Genomic DNA, 8,924 nt, shown 5'->3' with positions numbered 1-8,924 from the left:
CAACTCATTTTCGTTTTACACTCAAAAGAAAACAAAAATAAGTATGGTTGATTTTTATAATTATTTGTAGATGCGTGTTATATACATTGGGTTCCTGTCCTGTTGTTTTCTCAACTAATAATCGTTTTACACTCAAAAGAAAACAAATATAAACTGGCAGTTTTTTTCAGTACATTCTACGAAAAATGAGAAACCTTTCCCAATTATTACTAAAACTTTGTTATAAATGTCATTAATTATAGGAAAAAGGGAAATAAGGAGAGTTGCGGAGGACAGAGATATGTGTTCCCTCACAGCTGACCAGGGTAATTGATAATACTGCATATTCAAAATTTGTAAACAGGATTACAAAAGCAAAACGTGAATTGCAAATGGATTGTTGACGTGACCCCAGTATATCATGGCATCTATGATCTCCGATTGCGCTAGCAGCCTCCTGCCACAGATGTAAAGCGGTCACCCCCATACTAATTAGCTTCTTCTTTTCTATCGACAATCATTTCCCTCATATTTTCAAAGGTATAAGCTTCAATAAAACGTTTAACTTTTCTGTTTTTGGCCAAATACGGACAAAAATTAATAAAACGTAACTATAAAAAAAAAATTGTTTAAAGTACAGCTATGTTTCAATCGAGACCGTATCTTTTCCCAACGAGTGTTCGTGGAATTCAGTACCAGAATATTTATATGGTAATGAAGACATGAGTCTGGTACATGGCTTTTAGTGTGGTAAAAAACTCAAAATGTGCAAAATCAACGAGATACATAAATAATTAATATAAGGAAGATGTTAAAAAAGGAACTTAAATAGAACTAAACTTAAAAAAAGGAACTTAAAAAAAATTAAGTGCAAACGTTTCGCCTCACTTTGTAGAGCTTCATCAGAGCTAAAAGCAAGATGCAAAAATTAGAAATACTAAAATGATTGTAAGAGTACAAAATAACATGAAATATAAAGTAAACTGAATTATAAATATAAAATTAAAAAACCTGTGAAAAAAATATATAAAAATGACTAGAGAAAATTAAGTAAAATAGAAATAAGCAGTACAGAGATAAGTAACATAAAAAGAAGAAATACACTCAAAATATTATTTTATATCTTATGTTAATTGCTGTATTTTTTTTCATTTATACTTATCTGTGTAAATTTCATTTATATTTATTTCTTTGATTTATTCTGCTCATTTGTATATATTTTTGTACAATTTATAGTCCTATCTACACTATGCAGGGCTAAAAACAAGATACAAAAGCTAATTAAGACCTCTATCAGTGGCTTATAAAATCATCTTAATTTTTTCTGAATCATTTTTTTTTTAAATATATTTTTCGTTATTATATTTTCGTTGTAGAAAGAAAACATATAAAAACGAATATAAATCGTTATTCTGTAGTATTTTAAATCTCTTATGAATGAAATAGCTGCTCTACAATAGACATCTAGGAAAATAATTTTCAGGGAACAATAGAGAAGCGAGAAAAACACTTTATTAAAAATGTTATACTGCCCAACTTCATTGAGTTGCTCCATACACAGCACACTCATGACAAGTTATGAACTTTTTTTTTTTTGTTAATTCAATTAATATAAATAGTCACAGCATAAAATTTGGTAAATTGTCACATTATAGAATGTTTTGAATTATGTTCTAAAGTTATATATGATTTTTTTTTATTATTATTTGTCATTTACTCCCTTACACATTTTTAGTTTTTTTATCCTAGCTTTTAATTGCTGTTTAATTTTTCCATTATTTCAGTTCTAAAACTTTCTTTTTTTCCTTCAAATATAAAACAAGATTAAAAATAATATAAAGTATAAAAATTATATTTAAACAGAGTAAAAAAAAAACACATGCATACACAGAACCCAACATGGTCGTCCACAATTACAATCCATTAAAATTAAAAAAAGCATTCTGACTCATGTATACAAATAATTAAAATAAAATAAGTAAATATATTAGGTTAAAAGTAATAAATATAAAATTAGTAATTATAAAAAGATACTACACACAGAGAAAGAAATTTATTCAATCATGCTGCCCAAATACATCGGGTTGCTACATTACACAGCATACTGATCAATCCGTGATCGGACATATATAAATTTATAAATTACATTTGTTTATATGATAAAATATAATAGAAAGATAACATTTTTTTTCCCCCACAGTATTATTTTACAATTAATATCAGTCTACAAACTAAATACAAGCTTTTCAATTTATTCCTTTTTTTTTCCTTCCCCTCCATTTTACAACCCTTATTTCATTTTATCAACAAATTCCCCTATATAGCAAATATTAGAATATAAAAATATAAAAAATAACAAAGTACTAAATAGATAAATAAAACAAAACAACAATATTAAAAAGAATCGATAAATATGGAAAGTAATAAATATATAAATAATAGAAAAGTAATAAATATATGTATAAAAAAACGTAATAAATATAAAATTAATCAAATAAAACATTGTAGATAATTAATAAGAACGTTAATTTCTAAAAGACATATTTTTTATTACTTATAAAAATAAGAAGTCAAATAAATTCATTTTTTTCCTATCTACTTAGGATATCTATCTCATTGATTGAAGCATTTTGTGAAACTAAAGTAGCATTAGGACTAAGAAAATTCATAGTAAAGTTAAAATAATAAATATTATTATTAGAACCATCGACAGCTTCCTGTTGACTATTTTTATTTGTAACTCTTTTAAAATTAGAAGTGAGATTGAGTCAAAAGATTATGTTTACTTCTTATAGTCCATGAGAAAAATGCACATAAAATACCGCATTTTCTCTTCTGTAAACCGAATTTTCGCGATATTACATATTATTTGGTTCCCTAGCTTCAAAATTACCCAAAGATCGAAAGAAATTCAATTCATGAAAGGGACATTTAATAAAACCAAATAGTTTTATATTACACGAAATCGTGCGTTTTGACTGCACGAATTAGTTAGTTTAGAGGATTTTTCGCACAAAATTGAATTTCCCTTGGTTTTTTTTTTTTTTTTTTTTTTAGTTTAACTATGAAACCATTGCTATAATTTACAAATTTGCCAGTGATTCGTGATAGAATGAAATAAATAATGTCACGAGACTAATAATTTATTTTTAATTAAGTGATTCATGATAGGAACTCAATTATTCCTATTTCAACCACTTGTTCTAGTTTGGGCCGGTAATTGCCGCGATCAGCGGGAAATGGAATCAGAACGAAACCACTCTGTTTAATAAAATTAAGTTTTTAATTCTTAATTATATTTATGAAAAAAATGATGGTATTTTTGGGAATATGAGTGGAGCTTTGATTTTTATAGAAAATACTAAAAATAAATCTAAATGGCTTTTAAAATATTATTTAAAATAAAAATGAATCTTGGAATTCAGAAGTTTCAAATTCAATATTTTGAGTTCAATAAAAAATATTTTAAATAATCCTTTCTGCATAACACACCTTTAATTATCCAAATACTTAAAGTTGTGGTAGTTTCAAGAAGTTTGAAATCGAGTTTTCGAGTCCTCATAATAGTAATACAGTTTCTACTCTTCATTTATGTACAAACTTTAGGATTCTAATTAAATCTATTTAGTTTGTTTATAGATTTGAGTATTTAGTGATTTTAAATCAGATGAGAGTATAAAATACACGATGAAGGAAAATATGAGAGAAGGAGACTAAACTACAGATTTTTGAAAATTATATCAAACTAATAAATTAAATAATGAAATTAATACATAACAATTATTATTTTGATTTTCTGAAATTAAATATAGCTTGAAAATTCTCATATTATCCATTTTACAAAAAATAATTTTAAACATTTGTTTTTTTTATCTTTCTCAATACAGTAACCCGCAGCAACATTATATGTTTATCAGAAAATACTCAAAAATTGTTTACGATTAAACAAAATAAAATAAATAATAAATAAACAAAATAAATAATTTAATTTATATCCATTTTAGTCACAATACATTTTATTTTTCTTAAAAGCCCGACGTTTTGGCCAATCCGGCCATCCTCAGGGAAAATCTACTAAAAAAGCTTTAATTACAGGTATGATCCCAAAACATTTAAAATTACTTAACATTATTATTTATAATTTATCTTACCCTAATACAATTTTAGAACTAAATGATTTAAAAACTCAACTATTCTGCCCAGGTCTAAAGAACAGTTTCTATAAAACACTAAAACATTAGGTAAAACATATTTTTTTGTTAATAAGTATATCCCACATTATGTCTAATTACCTAATTAGTCAATATTCACATTAAAACCAAAATTAAAATTCATTTATCACAGTCACTATTTGTTAAAACTTTATCACAACAATGCTTGTAACCTTCGTCCACTCAGTTCAAGCATTAAAATTATTTATTATAATTATCCACATTCAATTTTTCCTATATTTTTTATAAATTAATTTTATTTAATATCTCTGCATAGTGTTGGTTCAAATTTCTTGTATCTGTTTTTAAATTCACTGTATAGTTAATATTTTCAGATATGTAAATGGATTAAAATATTTTCCTTTTGAATGTATTATTTTCTTTATGTAAAATCATTGTATTTTCAAAATCAAAAATATGCTGGTTTTTGGTTGCATGCTGTACTAGTGCCGGTTTATTTGGATCCCTCTCCTTGTTTTTCAAATCATTATTGTGTATTATATTTACATATTTCATTAGTTACATATATTTCACTACTTACATATTTAATTAAACGTATTACTTTCCACTTTCTTCATCACTTTGTTTACTAATTTTCATTTTGTATAATTATTTACTTGTGTCATTCAATTTATATTTTCTCTTTTTAATATTTTTGTCTTCAATGGTTGTTATCTTTCTCTTTGTTCTTAGCCGTGATGAATGCTAGAAACTCTGGCCGAAACGTTAGCACAATTAAATGTTTTCTCAACTTGTTGTGATAAATTTTGTCTCCCAATAATTGTTTATTATAATAGAAATTAAATTATTTATTTTAACAAAATTAACCAGTCTCAAGAAAGTGTTTAAGATTATAAAATAAATATAATTTTGAGCAAAGGGTCCCCTAAAATCTTTATTGAAGTTATTCAATTTTTGAGGTGTAGATAGTTGACCGTAGATTAATGATTGGACAAGTTTGTCGGGGGGTGCGGTCACCAAAGAACAACATAAATAAACAAAACCATATTTATTTATTTTATGCCTGAATATTTGAATAATTATTATGTATATATAATAATAATTATGAATATTTTCAGGCATAAAATAAATAAACATGGTTTTGTTTATTTATGTTGTTCTTTGCTGACCACACCCCCCGACAAACTTCTCCAATTATTCAATTTTTTTTTTTTTTATGCAACTATGTACTAATACAGAAGAGAACGGTTTAACCTGCATAATATATTTTATACTAATTAATTATATGTGTTAATTGTATTTTTCATTAGAGAATTGTATTAATATATTTGTTAATACACAATACTATCTTGAGCTGGTTAGAGCGGTCGGAGGTAGCTCTGCTGAATGAGCAATCGGAAAGTTTGAGAGCATCGAAAATACTTCATCAGCACACATTCGGAAAAATACGTTTTACCTCAAGAGCCCCAATTTCTTCCTATCTACTCCAAGTACAATCTCTATTCCACATGTTAACGTTTTATAAATTGGATATTAGTTTGCTGTTCGGTGTTTTTCTTTTAAATTTCATTATTGTGATGATTGTCCTTTGTCAAAATGGAAATCATTCTTATAGCTTCAGAATTTTCTTAGATAAACGTTACTATTATATGATAATTAATTTATTTTTCAATTTTATTACTTTACTATATTACTACTTATTACTTTATTAATTCAATTATTTTTAATTCAAATTTTTTTAAGCAATTTGTCGTGACTTTTTGGTTAAAAAATACGTTAGGAAGATGACAAAATTATCAGAAGGTGAGAGTACGTTATAAGTTATTCGGATGGGTAAAAATATAAAATAGAACATATTGAAAAACTTTTATTTGAAAGAGGAAAAGTATAAGAGGGTGACGTCAAATGGTTATAGAAAATGTTAAAAAATATGTTATAAAGATGTAGAAATTACCGTAAGGTGAGAATATATTACAAGTAGTTTGGGTTGGTAAAAAAAAAAAAAAAATCGAAATTGAAGATATAAAATTCATATTTAAAAGAGGGAAATTTTAAATATGAATTTTATATCTTCAATTTCGATTTTTTTTTTTTTTTTTTACCAACCCAAACTATATAACAAACTACTTGTAATATATTCTCACCTTACGGTAATTTCTTCATCTTTATAACATATTTTTTAACATTTTCTATAACCATTTGACGTCACCCTCTTATACGTTTTCTTCTTTAAAATAAAAGTTTTTCAATATGTTCTATTTTTTAATTTTACCCATCCAAATAACTTGTTACGTATTCTCACCTTTCGGTAATTTTGTCATCTTCCTAACGTATTTTTTTAATTCAGAGTCTTACCGCACGCGCCATTAGCTCACTTGAGATATTTATTAAAATTAAATTTATTAATATTATTTAAGATTTGCGACCTCTCATGAGTAGATGAGGTTTTTGTCTCATTCTCTTTTCTTATCTTTCTTTTACCTTCTTCTTCTTCTCTATTCTCTTCTTATTTCTCCTTACCCACGTTATATTAACCACATATTATTATTGTCATGATTTCTTTTCACTTGTTTTGTCTAACTCAACCTCATGTTTTGTTTCTTTATTCTAGTATTATACTTACATATTTCATTAGTTACATATATTTACTTTTATTTATTAAACTTTTTTTTTGTATTATTTTTTTTCTTTCCATAACTTTAATTTTTAATTATTATTAAATTAATATATTTATATTGCTACGTTTCTATGCATTAAATAATTTTAAACTTGTCTTTTTTTGATTATGTTATGCTACTTACATATTTCATTAAACGTATTACTTTCCACTTAGTTCATTCACTTTATTTTTACTTATTTTCATTTTGTATAATTATTTACTTGTGTCGTCCTATTTGTATTTTCTCTTTTTAATTTTTTTTTTGTATTCATTGGTTGTTATCTTTCTCTTTGTTCTAAGTCCTGATGAAGCCTAGAAACTCTGGCCGAAACGTTGGCACAATTAAATAAGTTTTCTCAACTTGTTTGTGTTATTTACTGACCGCACCCCCAACCATCTTCTCATCATATAATTACTTTCGTTTATATGCTCGTTTCGTTGTGCAGATGTTTCATGATCGACTGACTAAAGATATGGAGGTTATACTAATAAGAAAACAGCTTTTATGGACCAACATGATTCGATTCCATGTAGAAAAGGAAGAAATTTGTATATAATCTTTTCACTTTCTTGAGACTGGTTATTATTGTTTAATTTTTTCCTACTTAAGCCTCAAAACAATTTATTTGTTTTATAACTTCAACGATTTAGGCAATTTGGCCATTCTTAAGGACAATCTTAAGCACAAATTTAGAACCACATCAATTTAAAAAATAACTTTTGCAGGTTATTCTGTCTAGATCAATTTTTTCAGTCCACAATTACCCTATTTTGTCAATTCTTCACATTAAATTAAACTTTTAATTACAGTCAATTTACATTATTACACTTTGAATTGACCTGGGAAGAGCAGAATAGCCCTGCATAAGTTTTTTTTTTAAATTGATGTGGTTCTAAATTTGTGCTTAAGATTGTCCTTTAGAATGACCGAATAGGCAGAAAAGTTGAAGTTATAAAACAAATAAATTGTTTTGAGGCTTTGGGATAACATTTATTTATTAAACAAGAAAGACATTTTTTTTTTGTGTTTTTAATAGGGATAAATAACTAAAGCATTATTCAAGTTAATTAATTTTAAGCTGCAGCTTGCTATACTTGACAATTTTTTTTTACTCTCGCTTATCGATGTAGGGAATAAAAATTGTGATTGCGAAATTTCTTTCTAATTTGAGTTTTTGACAGACCTTTTAAGATCCCTGGATTCCAAATAACCAATTATCGCAAAAGGATCTGTGTGTCTGAGCTGTCTAGTTCAACAACTAAATGTCATTCGAAACTGAAATTACATATTTACGATTAGTAAATGTTTTGTTCATAATTTTTGCCAAGCCTGGTCTTTAAATTTGTTCTTCAAAAATAGCATTAACTGCAACACGAGCCAACTACACAAAACTGAGGACATCAGTAGATTTGTAAGTTAACGTTGTGTGATGCACCAAATGTTTTTTTTAATTGTTTTATGACATTCCATGTGAGAACTGATGACTGGGTATACCTTTCAGTAGGGCTTTATGTGTCACTATCCACTATCATCATGTTTCACTGACCTGCATTCCTCTCCTTAATATTTCCTGAGTGATGGTAACTATTTATGAAATTTTGGTATCGAAACTGATAACTTCTGGGAATGTATTATCATCTATACTTACCTCATCTGTTTTTTTTACCGGATAATATCATGGTATCTTTTAATTTCATTAATTGACCTATAAAGAATAAAAGATAAAATTCGTTCCTCGATTTCTTTAAAGTTTTAAATTCTTTTCTCTTGATTAGAACTGAGGAACATAATATAATAAAAAAAATCAAGTAAATAAGTTCAAAAGATTTTTAAGACCTATTTCTGTCAATATAAACTTTACAATATACAATGAATAATTTGTTACAGTATTTTGATGAGTGAAAATAAAAATTATACTTCAAACAGAATATAAACTTTATAACTTTTCTCAAAGGTACTGTAGCGGTGTACCGCTGGAAGTTAAACATTGTGTCAGTTTCTTTGAACACATTTTACATTTTTGTTTTACTTTCGTTAAAATATGTAATTGTTGTTAACAGTTTGTGGTTTAAATAAGTGTATCTAAGTTGGTTATTTTTTAAAATAATATAAT

The sequence above is a fragment of the Halyomorpha halys genome, unplaced genomic scaffold, assembly GCF_000696795.3.
Source record: "Halyomorpha halys isolate HHAL.00 unplaced genomic scaffold, Hhal_1.1 Scaffold429.1, whole genome shotgun sequence".
NCBI lineage: Eukaryota > Metazoa > Arthropoda > Insecta > Hemiptera > Pentatomidae > Halyomorpha > Halyomorpha halys.
Note: the sequence above shows the minus strand (reverse complement) of the source record.